The sequence below is a fragment of the Podarcis bocagei genome (genome assembly GCF_964188305.1).
Source record: "Podarcis bocagei genome assembly, chromosome: 17".
In the NCBI taxonomy this organism is placed as follows: domain Eukaryota; kingdom Metazoa; phylum Chordata; class Lepidosauria; order Squamata; family Lacertidae; genus Podarcis; species Podarcis bocagei.
In genome coordinates, this window is record NC_138143.1 from 11,186,338 (window position 1) to 11,203,276 (window position 16,939).

The 16,939-nt window shown below is 46.1% G+C and overlaps 1 protein-coding gene and 1 long non-coding RNA gene across 4 annotated transcripts in view; both read left to right on the forward strand.

The window, feature by feature from the left end:
- The window catches only part of LOC308577075, a 137,359-nt gene extending 132,907 nt beyond the window's left edge, over positions 1–4,452 (forward strand). Inside the window, exon 2 of the long non-coding RNA XR_014003414.1 lies at positions 2,695–4,452. This is a non-coding gene — a long non-coding RNA (uncharacterized lncRNA). The remainder of the gene's footprint in view (positions 1–2,694) is intronic.
- Positions 4,453–8,685: 4,233 nt separating this feature from the next.
- Positions 8,686–16,939, forward strand: part of PNPLA6 (patatin like domain 6, lysophospholipase) — an 82,101-nt gene continuing 73,847 nt past the window's right edge. The window contains exon 1 of one of the 3 annotated variants that reach the window (XM_081176117.1): positions 8,686–8,789. The gene's annotated coding sequence lies outside the window, so the exon portion shown is untranslated. Of the gene's footprint in view, positions 8,794–15,998; positions 16,019–16,939 lie in introns of those variants that run through there. The other 2 variants (XM_081176123.1, XM_081176119.1) reach the window with 2 other exon arrangements.

Below are 16,939 nucleotides of genomic sequence, written 5' to 3' on the forward strand. Positions count from 1 at the left end.
CTGGTCAGCTTTAGGATTAAGAGAATATGGGATCTTAAATGAGCTGTGAGTAGGCTAAGACTGGAATCTACTTTGGAGACTATGTTTTTCTGCTTCAGAAGAGGCACTCGCCTACAGCTAAGGCATGGGACTGCTTTCTGTGGGTAGTTTGATCTTCAAGGCAGTCTCTTGCACACCATTCCATGTTGTTTGGGATTTTGCATTGAGGCTAAGGAAGATATTGGTATTTATGCCAACGAGAGATCACCACATCCACTGATTCCCCAGAGTGCTCTGGCTCTACTCCGAAACAGTTGCTTTTATGAGTAAGGACACCATTTTCTCCTGCTTTCTCTGGGCCTCCTTTAGAAAAATGAGCTCTGTTCCAGGAGACGAGGGGGATTATTGCAACTCTTCACTTCAGGCACAGAAATGTCTATGACCAGGTTTAGAATTTGCCTCTGTGTCGTCCCTTCCCTTCCACTGGCTATAAATGAACTGGTGAAAAAAGAGAGAGAGAGAGAGAGGTCAGTTGACCTCTTAAGTATTGTCAAATAATGGTCAATTGTTTTAAAGCATTAATTTTATAGAACTGCTACAACAAATGAGATGTAACCAATTTTGAGTGTTAATATAATTTATGAAACAACGAAGTTCAGTTCTGAATGACTGAAGTAAATAATTTGCAGCTAAACAGAAATACAGGTAGGAGAAAAGTGATGTTTCCGCGTTTGGGTTGTTTTTTGTTTGGCTTTTGTCTCCTGGAGGGTTTGCTAAAACAGTTATGGATCTTGTATTTGTAATTTCAAATATCAACTGCAAAAGCTTTGTTGGTTCTTAAGAAGGAATATTCCAATCCCAAACATGGGAAAAGGCAGAGGGGGTTCCTTCAACATTAATTCCACAGCTCAGAGGCTTCTGAGCTCCCTGATGAATTCATTGGACCTTTCTGACCAGGATGCTATTCAGAGTCTTCTTCCGGCTTTATCGCGGCTGTTCTCGTTGCAGGCCAGCTAGGGAGCTGGGAGTGAGGAGTGTCTTGAAGTTGAAGTTCCTTTTTTTAATTTTTTTTTAATTGATTTTCACATTTATCACAGAAAAAATAAAAAGGAAAAGGGAAAAACATTACAAAACATGCACCAACAAAAAACACCCATAAATAAACTATTACTTCAAATTATTAATTTCATTACATTAATAAATGACTTCCTCAAATCCCCTCTAACTGAATTTCATTATATCACCTGTTTAACAGTTCTCCAAATTCATATTTCTAATACAGTGGTACCTCGGGTTACATACGCTTCAGGTTACAGATTCCGCTAACCCAGAAATAGTGCTTCAGGTTAAGAGCTTTGCTTCAGGATGAGAACAGAAATCGTGCTCTGGCAGAGCGGCGGCAGCAGGAGGCCCCATTAGCTAAAGTGGTGCTTCAGGTTCAGAACAGTTTCAGGTTAAGTATGGACCTCCGGAACGAATTAAGTACTTAAGCTGAGGTACCACGGTACTATTAACTTCTTTCATTTACTAACTTCTTCTCCTTTATTAATATTGAAATCCATAATAATTACTAACACATATTCTTATTCTACCCCTAGGCCTATTTGTTACTTCCAAGAATTTCCTATTTATCTTATATTACAATATTTAGCTAAATCTTCTTTAAATTTCTTCCAGTCCTCTTGTGTCTCCTCTTCTTTCTGGTTGCGGATTCTTCCAGTCAGGTCGGCCAGCTGGGGTTCCTGGAGGCTTAGCCTTGACCCCCTTTTCTCTCTTGAAGAGGAAAAGTGAATGCAGAGCTGGCTGGACTAGGAAGAGAGAGCCCAGATCTGCCAGAAGGTGATGCTGAAGCCGGAAGCTCCCTGGTTGGAAAGGTCCAGCAAAACGGGAGAGATTGCAGGGAGGAGAGGTTATCTGCATTTGTTGTGAGTGTTATGCACAATTTGGGTACATCTGTTTTTGCTGTGGCCATGCCTGGCACTGGCATGCAGCCCTCAAGAGGATTGGGGCTGCCCTCCAGCTGAGAAAGGTTAGCCACACCTGTTCTAAGTGGTGGGTGTGGGTGTGTAGCCAGGATCTTCCCTTCTTTCTGCATCCCTTTGCAGAAGGGTCTGCAACAGCAACCTTATGAGGTCCTCCAAGGGTCTTCTGCTGGTTCCCTCACTGAGAGAAGCAAAGTTAGAGTGAACCAGGAGGAGGGCCTTCTCGGTAGTGGCACCCTCCCTGTGGAAAGCCCTCCCTTCAGATGTCAAGGAGATAACGAATTGCACAACTTTTAGAAGACGTTTGAAGGCAGGCCTGGATCGGGAGGTTCTTAATGCTTGATGTTTTTACAGTGGTACCTTGGGTTACATAGGCTTCAGGTTACAAACTCTGCTAACTCAGAAATATTACCTCGGGTTAAGAACTTTGCTTCAGGATGAGAACAGAAATTGTATAGCAGTGGTGCAGCAGGAGGCCCCATTAGCTAAAGTAGTGCTTCAGATTAAGAACAGTTTCAGGTTAAGAACAGACCCCCAGAACGAATTAAATACCCTATTTTTCGCTCTATAACACGCACCCGACCATAACACGCACGTAGTTTTTAGAGGAGGACAATCCGTAGGCATGCCACCCGTAGGCATTCCCTCCATAACACGCCCAGACATTTCCCCTTACTTTTTAAGAGGAAAAAAGTGAGTGTTATGGTGCAAAAAATACGGTACTTAACCCGAGGTACCACTCTGTTATATTTTTAGATATGCTATGAGCTGCCCAGAGTGGCTGGGGAAACCCAGCCAGATGGGTGGGTGATAATAATAATAATAACAATAATAATAATGCTTATTTTTTACCTGATGGCACAATCATCTACAATTAAAATAGTAGATTGCCATCTATGTAAGTAATTCCCCAGCTTTAAGAAATTGTTGGTGAACTAATTGACAAGTGTCCCTGCCCGTGTGAACATGAGCTGATCAGCTTTCTTATTGAAGGTCTAAAAAATTCATGCTAAGTTTTTCCCTGGTCTGCTGCGGTGACGGGAACAGTGTGTTCATCAAACATGTGCTTTTGCACGCAGATGTTTTCCCTTCCCCTGCCGGTTCTCCCTTGGGGTGATTTGGCGCCACATTAAAAAGCGAGATAGGTTTTGCAGATTCTTTCTTGGCTTTTGTGAATTCTGGAGCCGCTGCAGCTTCTCAAGAACAGCAGAGGAAACCTCCTGATATGCTGGCCGGGGGACTGAAATATAACGCATGTCCTCATCTTGAAGAGAGAGGGATAGAAGCACAAACATGGGTGTGCTGTGGTGTCAAGGTTGGAACACCCATGCTGCCGGAAACCTCATAGCCAAAAGCTGAATGCTGGTGGAAAAGTTGTTTTGATGAAAGGAGTTTGTTGGCACCATAAGGTCATATGCCGGCTCCTGCCACCAAATACTAGGCAAGGGAGATAGGAGGAGCACATGGTGCAAGAGGAAGCAGACAAGAAGTCTGCAGTATGAAATTGTCTAATCCCAGTTAGCTTAGACTCTGGCTCCTATGAGGAGGAGATTGCACTTTCTGCTGCTGATAGCTTCAGGAGCAAAGAATCACCACTCCTCTTTCTCTGAATTGCTTTCTGTGAGGTTGCCCCTGCGTGAATGTGCTCGAGACAAAAGCAATTATTATTATTATTATTATTATTATTATTATTAACAATAAATTTATTTATACCCCGCCCATCTGGCTGAGTTTCCCCAGCCACTCTGGGCGGCTTCCAATCAAGTGTTAAAAACAATACAGCATTAAATATTAAAAACTTCCCTAAATAGGGCTGCCTTCAAATGTCTTTTAAAGAGAAGATAGCTGCTTATTTCCTTCATATCTGAAGGGAGGGCGTTCCACAGGGCGGGCACCACTACCGAGAAGGCCCTCTGCCTGGTTCCCTGTAACCTCACTTCTGGCAGGGAGGGAACCGCTAGAAGGTCCTCGGAGCTGGACCTCAATGTCTGGGCTGAACGATGGGGGTGGAGATTCCACCACAGTGTTTGGTACAATTTACCACTTGCTTTCTCTTCGCCAAAGGAGGCTTTGCCGCCTCTTGGAGAATTCAGGGCGAGAGCGGTATGCAGTATCTGCTGGGAACTGGCCTAAGAGCAAGCAGGAATTATTAAATGTGTTCCTCTACCTGTCGCTGTTTGTGCTGAAGTTCAGTCAGTCTGTTCAAACACGTTGCATTGAACCATAGCCTATCACAGTCTAAAACTAAAACAGGAATGAATGCAACCAAAGGTATTATAAAATAAAATGGGTGGGTTGATATGGTGCAAGAAATGTAATGAAATCAATAAAAAGCGACTTAGTAAAATCTGGGAGTTGACCCAAAATGACCAAACCCAGCTCAGCCGGTAATTTACCTAGGCTTGAGTTTTCATCATACCAGTTCCTAATCTTAAAATTATTGGATTATTGGCCATAATGAAACAAAAATAAAAATGAGACAATGTAAACACTCCGGCGTCATCAGTGCTATCTTGTGTGTCTACCTTGTGAAATTTGACTAGTTCTTTTGAAATGTGACTGCTCTTCTTGGTATCTTAACATCCTTAAAAGGCAGAATGTTCTGCTTGCGACACATATTTGTGAGATTAACGTATTGGCAAGATGCATCTCTGTAACGACTTGTACCAGTGATTAATTGAATAGATAATGGGGGGATTCTTAGCCACATCTCAACCACAGTGGCAGGGGGGCATCCTGACTGCAGTTCTTTCGAGAGCTATTTGTTGTTGTTGTTTAGTCGTTTAGTCGTGTCCGACTCTTCATGACCCCATGGACCAGAGCATGCCAGGCACTCCTGTCTTCCACTGCCTCCCGCAGTTTAGTCAAACTCATGCTGGTAGCTTCGAGAACACGGTCCAACCATCTCGTCCTCTGCCGTCCCTTCTCCTTGTGCCCTCCATCTTTCCCAACATCAGGGTCTTTTCCAGGGAGTCGAGTCTTCTCATGAGGTGGCCAAAGTCTTGGAGCCTCAGCTTCAGGATCTGTCCTTCCAGTGAGCACTCAGGGCTGATTTCCTTCAGAATGGAGAGGTTTGATCTTATTGCAGTCTGTGGGACTCTCAAGAGTCTCCTCCAGCACCATAATTCAAAAGCATAAATTCTTCGGCGATCAGCCTTCATGGTCCAGCTCTCACTTCCATACATCACTACTGGGAAAACCATAGCTCGAGAGCTGTAAGAAGGCATCAACTGGAACTTAGCAAGAGAGTTCCTTTCTCCAACAGAACTTGCCAGTTCTCAGTAAGTAACCATCTGGGCCTGTTCCATGTTCTTAAAAAAAAGGGGGGGGATGTCCTTCATGGCTGAAATAGATGCATAGTCATTCTGCATAAACATTTGTGCATCATTTGAACTTCAAATAAGACAAGACCTCTCTGGGGGGAAAGTTCTCAGCAGCCAATTATTTCAATGCCAGGAACAGCTGAGAAACCATTATTCTTGATGCCATAATTTAGCCAGAGTTATTAGCGGGAGTTATTTTGTGGTTTGCCTCAGGTGGCCAAATATCCTGGGCCAGTGTGGATCAAAGGCATAGCAACATAAGAACATTTCTCACACTATAACTTACCAGCAGCAACCAGCTGCTGTCATGCTCCTGTATGTCTCACGTGGTGTGGTATAGACCAGGGGTCCTCAAACTTTTTCAGCAGGGGGCCGGTCCACTGTCCCTCAGACCTTGTGGGGCCCAGACTATATGAACGAATTCCTATGCCCCACAAACAACCCAGAGATGCATTTTAAATAAAAGCACACATTCTACTGATGTAAAAACACCAGGCAGGCTCCACAAATAACCCAGAGATGTATTTTAAATAAAAGGACACATTCTACTCATGTAAATACACGCTGATTCGTGGGCCGGATTGAGAAGGCGATTGGGCTGGATCCGGCCCCCGGGCCTTAGTTTGCCTACCCATGGTGTAGACCAGCGGTTCTCAACCTGTGGGTCCCCAGATGTCGTTGGACTACAACTCCCATCCTCTCTGAGCTCTGGCCTTGCTAGCTAGGGGTGATGGGAGTTGTAGTTCAACAACATCTGGGGACCCACAGGTTGAGAAAGGCTGGTGTAGACAGAATGGACTAACTTGAAAAAATGTGATATCCAATCATGAGTGTAGGCAGGGGGCAACCCCCCCATAAAGAAAATAAAAATATTTAACTAAATGACCAACTGCATTGCAGACAACAGTTTTGCCCCCCTCAACATAATGCCAGTTCCCTCCCCCCCAAAATCCCATATGTCCAATATGGAGATGTTCCAGAAGTACCTTCCTTTTGGTGAATTGCACAGCAGCAGAAGGGGTCACTTCCCTGTCCCAACTACCGAACGATTGTTTAATTAATATCATATAACAGTGATCCTCCCCTGAGAACCATTTGACTCCCACCTCAGAAACTTCACAATGCTGGATCTAGACACATCAAAGAAGTGTTTCCGGAAAATGCGTTGTAAAATGGAAAGAAGCAGAAGTCCCAGCAAAGGAAGAATGGATACAAAAACTTATGGAATATGCAGAAATGGGGAAACTTGCCGGAATAAAAAGGTCAAGACAACAAACTTTTTATAAAGGAAAGGAAATGGTTTATTGAATATTTATGAATAAGTTGCAAACAGATAAGAACATTGGCAGGATTATTGTAATAACCTGCATTTTCATAAGCGTGTATATTTAAAGTACAGTTGTACCTTGGCTCTCAAACACCACAAACCCGGAAGTGAGTGTTCTGGTTTGCGAACGTTCTTTGGAACCCGAACGTCTGAAGCGGTTTCTATGAATTCCGATTGGGTGCAGGAAGCTCCTGCAGCCAATCGGAAGTCACGCCTTTGTTTTCGAACATTTTCGGAAGTTGAACGGGCTTCTGGAACGGATTCTGTTCGAGAGCCAAGGTACGACTGTAGATGAACAAATGAGCAAATTTAAGTTAATTTGGATATGCAGAAGTTATTAAAAATAAATTTAAGGAACCGCAGAAAGAGGAGGAAGTCAAGCTTTGAAATGTTAAAATGATTGTAAAACTAATGACATGTATAAATCTTAAAAACATAAATAAAAAGGGGAATTGCATTGTAAACTTTATATGTGAAATTGCACTGGCAAAAACGGAACTCCGCAGCGCCATCTGGTGTCACAGTGTTGCACATATAGCAAGCGCCTTTACTTTAGCTGACTCCTTTCTAGAGAGCTCAGCTGGTTAGAGCATGGGGCTGATAATGCCAAGGTTCCAGGTTTGTTCGACTGCATCTTCCTGCATTGCAGATGAAATAAAAAACTGAAGGTCTTATATATATAATAAATGTTCATTAATGTACCAACCAAGCACGTACATAAACATATAAACAACATGTCTGAAGCAGCACAGGAAAACAGTCCTGAAACCATTTTGACTCCCAAACTGACCAGATGTTTTCTCTGCAAGGAGGGAGGGGTTGAGGGAACCTTCCCATTGTCTCAGGAATTGGGTAATCACCATCTCAAAGGAATGGCCAGACTACCAGGAAAGGCAATCAGATAAGGCATTACAGTATCAGATAACCTGACGCAGGAAAAACAACAACATTCAAATTTCTGTTGTAGACCACCTTTTCTGTGATGTAGGTATGATCTATGGAGGGCTGGTCTTGAGCTTCAGCATAGGGAATTTAAAATGTCTATACAGTGGTACCTCGGGTTACATACGCTTCAGGTTACAGACTCCGCTGACCCAAAAATAGTGCTTCAGGTTAAGAACTTTGCTTCAAGATGAGAACAGAAATTGTGCTCCGGTGGCATGGCAGCAGCAGGAGGCTCCATTACCTAAAGTGGTGCTTCAGGTTAAGAACACTTTCAGGTTAAGTACGGAACTCCGGAACGAATTAAGTACTTAACCCGAGGTACCACTGTATAAGGGCCGGCACACCTTGATTCTGGGTCCTCCTCTTTTCCTGCGTGTGAGGGGAACACCCTGTTACAACAGTTCAATAAAGATCAGGCTTACTAGCTGCTTTGCTTCTCAATATTCTCTGGTTGGCCTCTGTTCTTTTCTCCTACTGCTGGAAACCTACAAAGGACTCTATAAGGGCTCTTGTGTCCCCCATAAAGGAATAAGGGCAGATTTTTGTTTATTACACAGGGGGTTGGACTAGATGAGCCTCCAGGTCTCTTCCAACTTTACAATTCTCTTATTCTCAACTTTAGGCCAGAGGAAAAAGTAGATGGGTATAAATAAATTAATAATAATAATAATAATAAATACCAATTTGATTCCCTCCCCCCTTTCTTCTTCCTTTCTCCTCCTGTGATGAGGCTGCATTTTAACATTTTAATATTTTACTGTTTCAATATTTTAATGTTGTAATCTTGTTTTTAATTTGTATTCATTCAACTTGTTTTCATTATTGCCTGTTAGCCGCCCTGAGCCCTGGCTGGGGAGGGCGGGGTATAAATAATAATAATAGTAATAATAATGATGATGATGATGATGATGATGATGATTATATAGACAACAAGCCCTAAGCACTGCAGCCATCCTTCCTAGCGGTGTGGCTCCACCACCCCTTTCTAGACCCTTTTCTGACCCTTTCCCACAACCCTACAAAATCCGCTTCCTAGCCTCCCATGGCGTCTTTCCCGCAAGGGCGCTGCCTCTCTGCCCCTCGCAACATGGCGGCCGGCTGCCAGCTCGGCGGCGCGGCGCGATGATGTCATTGGCCAGGGCGCCGCTACGAGCCGGAGGTAGAGAGAGAGAGAGAGAGAGAGGCATGGGCTTCAAAGGGCCGCCCTGCAGATCGGAGCCGGCGGCGGCGGCGGCGGGTGAGTCTTGGGCGGATAACAGCAATGCGAGAGGGCGGGGGAAGTAAAAGAAAGGCTGGAGCCCAGCGCTGGGGTCCCGCTCGGTAACGTGCGAAGAAATGAAGAGGCGGCAGTGGAGCCTCTGAGCATGTACAGAGTGCGAACGCGTATTCCCCGCCACCCGCTCTTCCTTCAGCCAGAAACACCACGTCAAATATTTATTCACGTGTTTATTGCACTTGTAGCCCAGCTTTTTCTCGGTGTACATACCGCCCCCCCCGCCCACAAACGTTCTTAGAAGTTGAAGGGACCACCAGGGTCATCTAGCCCAACCCCCTTTCGCTCCGTCGCTCGAACCCATGACTCAGATCCATAGTCTCGTGCTCTACGGACTGAGCTACCCACCCCCTCCAGATTGAATCCCCACTACAGCCCTGTGAGGTAGGTTAGGCCAGAGGCAGTCAGTGGCTGGGCCAAGGTCACCTCAGGGAACTTCCTGGCCCAGTAGTGGGGATTTGAACCCGGGTCTCTCCCAGGGTCCTAGCCCAACACTGTAACCCTGAGGCCCTTATAGCTTGTGCCGAAAGGGGGAGAGGCTTTGAGCCCTGGTCCCTCTCCTTTTGGGAATTTTTAAAACCCCAGCCAGGCAGCAGCAGGGGTTTGAGGGAAGGCATGGACGAGCCGTGGCTTGGGAAGAAATGGGTGGGCGGGTATGTGGGCAGGGGCATTGGCTGGCATGAAGCCGCAGAGAGAAAGGCTGGGAGTAGGGGTTGTGCTGCAGACATTCAGGCACTGGGATGGAGACTGCCGTGTACCTGGAATCCTGGTTCGTTTTTGCCGCCCTCGTTTTTGGCAACTGAGCAGAGCCTCCCCACGAGAAACTTTGGCACTGGGGTCAAGACCTTCCCCAGGCCTGGGTCATGCCAATGGAGCATTGGTAAGAGATCGAGACCCGCTCTGGATGAGGTTAAAGCCAGCCGGCCCCTTCCACCACCTGGCTTGGCTGCTGCATGGAGCACAAAGGTGGCGCATGCCCTTCCGGAGCTATCAGGTGGGCAGGCCCGCTGGGGAGTCTGATGGCAGAGAGCGGGGCTGGCTGACTGTCCAGATGAGGACCAAGACAGCTGCTGCCTTCACCCCCTCCATTAAGTGACCCGGGGAGGGGTCCAGCTGACCAATCCCAGCCTACTGGTGGTCCTGCCCAGTTGGGTTGGTGCCATCCAATGAGGGCAGGGGGTGTTCAGTGGGGCCCTGCACAGGAGCCAATATTTCAAGCAGGCCGCATTGCCTGGCAACCTGGACCCCTTCCAGCAACACGTGCCCAGCCTAGGCTCAAGGTCATCTGTTTATCATCAGATGGGCACAAATTGGCTTTTGTTGGGGGCGTATAAGGGGCAGAGCGTAATGAAATCAGACTGTCCCAACAGGCCATGAGAGGGTGGTATGTGTGCAGTAAGTCAGTAAATTTTAAAACCCCAGCAAAACAGAAGCAGAGGAAGGAGGGAAGGTATGGAAGGTATGGAAGAGCCAATGCCTAGGCAGAAGTGGGGGTGGGTGGGCAGGGGGATTGCCTGGCATGAAGCCGCAGAGAAAAAGGCTGGACCCCCCAGCCAGGGAGTAGGAGTGATATAAATGCAGTAAGTAAATAAATACTCAGTGTCTTGTTTTCATTGGTAGGAAAATTAACATGCGCTTGCAGGGGGAGGCTGGTTCAGATTGACAACTTATGGAGCTGCCAATTAAACTTTACCCTGAGGACACTGTGGCTCCTCCCAGGGCCATCCTATTGTCAGTCTTGGAGGACTTGCCAAGCAAAAAAAAAGGTTTCTCTTTAATCATGCCTTGGGCTCATTAACATTCTACGCTTTTTAAATGTGTTTGCGGGATGGGGGAGGGGGTTACCGGTTGGTCTTTGTTTTGGTTCTTTTTTATTAGGTATTTTGTGTTCTCGCTTTGTATTTTCATGTTGTGAACTGCCCTGTGATCTTCAGATAAAAGGTGAAATAATAATAATAATAACAACAACAACAACAACAACAACAACAACAACAACACCAATACAGAGGTACCTCAGGTTACATACGATTCAGGTTACATACGCTTCAGGTTACACACTCCGCTAACCCAGAAATAGTGCTTCAGGTTAAGAACTTTGCTTCAGGATGAGAACAGAAATCCTGCTCCGGCGGTGCGGCGGCAGCAGGAGGCCCCATTAGCTAAAGTGGTGCTTCAGGTTAAGAACAGTTTCAGGTTAAGAACAGACCTCCGGAACGAATTAAGTACTTAGCCCGAGGTTCCACTGTAGTTATTTGTTGATGATCGGGGGTATATTATTTATTAATTAAATTTCTATAACACCTTTCACCCAAGGATCACAGGGCAAGGTGTGTGTGTGGGTATTTATATTGATTTATATTTATTTATACAAACTTATTACAAGACAGAAAGGCAGGAACTGGGTACCTGTGCTGAATGAGGAGAACGTCCTTGCCCTAAAAGTACCCAGGGGCTATGTGCACAAACTGTCCCCACACTTATCGAGGTTTCCTTCTGTGTGAATGAGATCTAGAAGGCTGCCTTGGGGAATCTTTTTCAGGGATTCCATGCCTCCTTCTGCATACTGTAGTGAAATTGTTGCGGCGCTGGTTTTTTGGATACCTGTTTAAGGTGTGTTAAACAGGTGTGTGATTATTATCTGACAGTTGTTTATTGCTAGGGTTGATCCGAAACATTTGTGCAAATTGCACTGGCATGCATTTGCTCGTTTTAAACAAGTTGTTCCTCTTCCACAAGTCCCAGTGAGGGGCAATGGCAATAAAGCCTTTTGGTGTTGAAGAGTTTACCAAGCATGGACTGCACACTTTGAAATGGGCTCTGCCATTACAAGGACAAAAGGGTGTCTTCTCTTTCTTTAAAGAAAGCTGAGATTTCTAGAATCCTTATTTCCATTCCTGACACTACATTATATGATAGATGTTTATGCTCCTGATTATAGAATTGTAGAGCTGGAAGGGCCCCTAAGGGTCATCTAATCCAAATTCAGGACAGGGACCCTGGCAGCTCTCCATCTAATTTAATGCAGCCCTCAGATTAAGGTCAAAAGCACCTTGTGAGCCATCAATTCCCGAGCATTATATCTCTTCCTTTGCGGTCTTGCCAACTTTTGGACCTTGCCTCATTCACTGCCAGTTTGGGGTCCACCTACTAGTGCAGGCACCCCCAACCTGCGGCCCTCCAGATGTTTTAGCCTACAACTCCCATGATCCCTAGCTAACAGGGGCAGTGGTCAGGGATGATGGGAATTGTAGTCCAAAACATCTGGAGGGCCGAAGGTATGTACAGCCTCTGCAGGGAGTTGCCCAGGAGGGAATGCAGAAAATGTTGCCTACACCTCAATGAGGGGCAAATGGGGTTCTTCTGCTTGGGAAGGGTGGCCCATCTAGGAGAAGGAAAACTCTGACCCTAAATTTCTGTTGCTTTGTGGGATATCTTCGGGGAAAGAAAAAGAGTAAATCCTACACAAATCTGGAGTGGAGTCCCTAAGACAGTTGGATGGCGCCTTGTACGCCTCCTCCTGGCAACTCCTGCAGCCAGACTGGTGCCAAATGTATTGCTCTGCTTTCCTTTGGACTGGGGGTGGCGGTCTTGTCTGGGCAGCCCAAGACCTCCAGACACATTGCCCAGCCTTGCACCCCTTAGAGGTCACTTCAGTGCTTTTAACACAACGGTTCCAGTTACAGATGGGTAGCCGTGTTGGTCTGCCATAGTCAAAATAAAAAAATTCCTTCCTGTAGCACCTTAAAGACCAACTAAGTTAGTTCTTGGTATAAGCTTTCGTGTGCATGCACACTTCTTCAGATATCTGAAGAAGTGTGCATGCACACGAAAGCTTATACCAAGAACTAACTTAGTTGGTCTTTAAGGTGCTACAGGAAGGAATTTTTTTATTTTAACAGAACGGTTTGGCTTCATCCCCAGAGGCACACTCCATTGTCTCTCAAGACAGATGGATGCCAACTCCTACAAAAGTGGCCTCCCTCTTCCCCCATGTGAACTTTCTGCATGAAGTCACCTGGGGTGGAGATGATGTTTGTTGGCAGGGATCTCATGGTGCCTTCCTATCCCAGGAGCTCTTGAGATGTGGTGGCAACTTCCTAGCTCAGGCTTCTTCAAACTTGTCCCTCCAGCTGTTTTTGGAATACAACTTCCATGATCCTTAGCTAGCAGGACCAGTGGTCAGGGATGATGGGAACTGTAGTCCCCAAACATCTGGAGGGCCGAGTTTGAGGAAGCCTGTCCTAGCTGTCCTGCATTGTTGCCCAGCAGCTTTGACACTCAAAAGGAGTACAAGAGAGGGGGTCATTGCGGACTGTGCATCCTCTGGTCCCAATTCTCCCCTTGCCAGTGGGCCCTTTTGCAGGCTCAGAATTCCCAGGCCCCTTCATACATTACAAGAGCCAAGAGACGGACCCGAAAGAATAAACCAAAATCTATAAAGCTGGGGCCCTGAATCCTCTCTGTGCTTTGGGATTTTAAAAGCTGGCAAGTTTGATTCCAGCTCACTGGCTTTACCCGAAGGTTGGTGTTCTCAAGTTCCTCTGATCAGCAAATGGTGTCTGATAAGCAGGAATTGGCGTCCACAGTGATTGGATTTCTTTGCCAGAGGGTATTTCGGATTCCTTCTGCTTTTGCACAAAAAGAAGAGAAAAAGAGCTTTATGACTTCATCCCAGTGTCAGTGTATGGCTGGGCAAGGGAAATTCCTTTCTCAAGACCCTCAGGCTTTGTGTCCAGTCCTGCATCAGGGCTTTTTAGGCCACAGTCATCACCAGCCTTGCTTGGATGCTTTTGCCTGGCTGGAGTGTGTTGTAACTGTGATTGTGCTTCTCATTTCCTGTATGGAGAAGGGCAGGGTAGAGATCAGTATGATGTGCAGAGAAACCTCTGGCTTCCGTATGGCTAGAATGCAGCTCTTGCTTCACTGGTGAGAGTTCCATCCAGAGTATTGCCTCAGGAGGGAAGGCAGCCCTTGGGCCAGAAGAAGTTTCCCCAACCCTCCTCAAATTCAAAGTGCTGGTTTGGGCCTATGAAGCCTTAAATGGCTCAGGACTGCAATACCTCAAGGACCGCCTCTTTCCATAGGAACCTACCCGGACCCTGTGATCATCTTCTGAGGGCCTCCTTTCTGTGCCTCCTCCACGAGAGGTCCAGAGGGTGGCAACATGAGAACAGGGCCTTCTCTGCAGTGGCTCCCCATCTGTGGAATGCTCTCCTCAGGGAAGTTTGCCTGGCACCTTCATTATACACCCTTAGGCGCCAGGCAAAAACATTCCTTTTTAATCAGGCCTTTGGTTGACCTGATCGACATTCTACACTCTTTTAAAATGCAGCTCTTTTTTAGGGGGGTGTTATTGTTTTTATTTTATATAGTGTTATCTTTTCTGTGAACCACCCTGAGACCCTGAGACCTCCGGGTATAGCGCAGTATATAAATTCAATCAATAAACAAACAAACAAACAAATCATTATACACCTTTAGGCACCCGGCTTTTGTTCCAGGTATAGGCCGTGGTGACCCACAGAAGCCAAGTGAAAGGCTCTGGCAGGTGCGCATGAGGATGTTAGGACATGAGAGCTGCTGTTCTGGGCAAGAACTTACAGAACAAGTAACCCCGAGCTAAGCGCTTGTGAACTCACTTCGCCTCTGCTTTGTTTTGCACATTCAGCAGACTGTGCGGGAGAGTCAACAAACAAGGTTCTTTGTCTTCCAACACACACCATCTTTCATCTTCCAACACACAACCCAGCAGTAGCAGGGTTTGCTTGTTCCCGCCGGAGAGAGAGAGAGGTGTGTGTTGGCTGCACTCCCAAACGCACTTAGTAGAGAGTAAGCGCCACTGAACAGAGTAGTACTGACTTCTGAGTATACATGCACTGTTGGCGATGTCCCTGAAGAGGCCAGGTTGACGCAGCCAGGAGTTCTCTGGAAGGATAACTTCCTGAATTGTGTCAACAGCCCCTGAGGCTCCCATTTCCTCATCTTCCTTCTTGCTCCCTGCCCTGCTTCAGAAGCATGGCCAGCCACTGGATGTTTCAGAAAACAAAGCCATGGCCATAGGGGTCCCTGTACATCTTTTGGCTTTTTGCTGTCTGGGTATGGGATTTGTGTCTGTGTCTGTGTCTGTGTCTCGCGGATGACTCTGGGGTTGCGGCGCTCATCTTGCTTTACTGGCCAACAGAGCCGATGTTTGTCTGCAGACAGTTTTTCCCGGTCATGTGGCCAGCATGACTAAGCCACTTCTTGCAAAACCAGATCAGCGCACGGAAACGCCGTTTACCTTCCCGCCGGAGCAGTACCTATTTATCTACTTGCACTTTGACGTGCTTTTGAACTGCTAGTTTGGCAGGAGCAAGGACCAAGCAACGGGAGCTCACCCCGTTGCAGGGATTCGAACCACCGACCTTCCAATCGGCAAGCCCTAGGCTCAGTGGTTTATTGAAACATCCTTAAAATATCAATGACTTCCCTTCTTCGCTTTCCACCCTGCATATTGTGCATAAACCAAACTGTTCAGTACTCCATTTTGACATCCATCCAAACTTATTTACACTGTTGAATTTGTCTTAATGCTGCCAACGTTTTCAACGTTTTCACAACCCTCCCCCCAATATATTCAATATACATTTTCCAATCTTAGGCTATGGGGTTCTAATCTGCAGTCAATCGCCGGGCAAAGAAAACAAAACAGCAAAGCTCGATTGTTCCTGGGTCTCGCTCTCGGTGGACTTTTGCCTTTAGCAGAACTGATTGGACGAGCTCCACCCTCGCCCATCCCAGATGAAAAGAGGATGACTGGATGAATGGTTGTGTTTGGCTTCCTCCCAGGACCTCTTAGCTGCCTCTCTGCCTGGCCCTCTGCCAAGTCAGACATTAACACGCTCACTGCAATCCATCAGTCCTTGCTGGTTCCAGGCTTCCTCTTGTTTGTGCCTACAGGGCAGCTGGTGTGTTTGCTCCATTGTTTTCCAAAATGGGTTTCCAGCGACTTGCCAGATGTGGGTCCTTCTGCCAGGGGTGTGTCCTGTGCCTGCCCCATTGAAGTGAGCAGGATTTGTAACGTTCTAAGCCACAGTAAGGCTCCGCGGCCTTTTAGTATCCCCCCCAACTATTCCTTGAAGCAGTTTGCCTGAGTCTTTGGTTTATTCTTTATCTCTTAGCATGACTGTCCCCTGAACTGGAAGGAGAGGTAAGCGCTGCCAGTGGACCTGCCTGTTTTCCCCCCTGGCTTTATTTAATTAAATCCTGGTTATTTCTCACCAGGTTCCCCCATGCCCCATCTGGGCTTATTTTGCCTCCTGGCTAACTGTCAGACTTGGGTGCTGCTGGAGACCCAAGTTGCTTCTCCCAGCCTTCTCCACATCATAACTTTCCCCTAGGGAAAGGGTGGGAACGGGGTATATCTTTGTGTTGTCCCACCCAAATCTGAGTCTCTGATCGGGCAAAAAAGGAGGGAGGGGTGTACTCTGCTGCCTCCTGGCCAGAACAAATAGATTTCAGAGGGTAGGGTGAATGCTTTCTTATTTCACTTCAAATTGAGTTCATTCACTGCATCTCTATACTGACCACAAGCCATGTGTGGAAGTCTGCCACGATCTTGGGGAGGCAACTTCTCTTTTATTAATATATATATATTTAAATTAAATTTAGAATATTAATTTAAGCAACCTTAAAATATCAATGATTGCCCTTCGTCTCTTTCCAGGGTTCATTTTGCATATCTTAAATCCCTGCATATTTTACTTAAACTATACCATTCAGTATTCCATTATTACCGTATTTTTTCGTGTATAAGACGCCCCCTTTCGGGGGGGGGGGACTCCAAATAAAGAAAATGCACTATCCATGTATAAGACGACCCCTAATTTTAAACTTCAAAAATTTAGGAACAAATACAGTCTTCTACATGGAAAAATACGGTACATCCATCCAAACTTGTTTACACTGTTGAATTTATCTTAATGCTGCCAATGTTGTCAAGTGTACACAATTCGCCCCCCCCATATATTCAATAAACATTTTCCAGTCTTCTTTAAATGTATGTTCTTCTTGTTCTCTTATTCTGTATGTTAGGTCAGCAAGCTGCGCATATTCCATCAGTTTAAGTTGC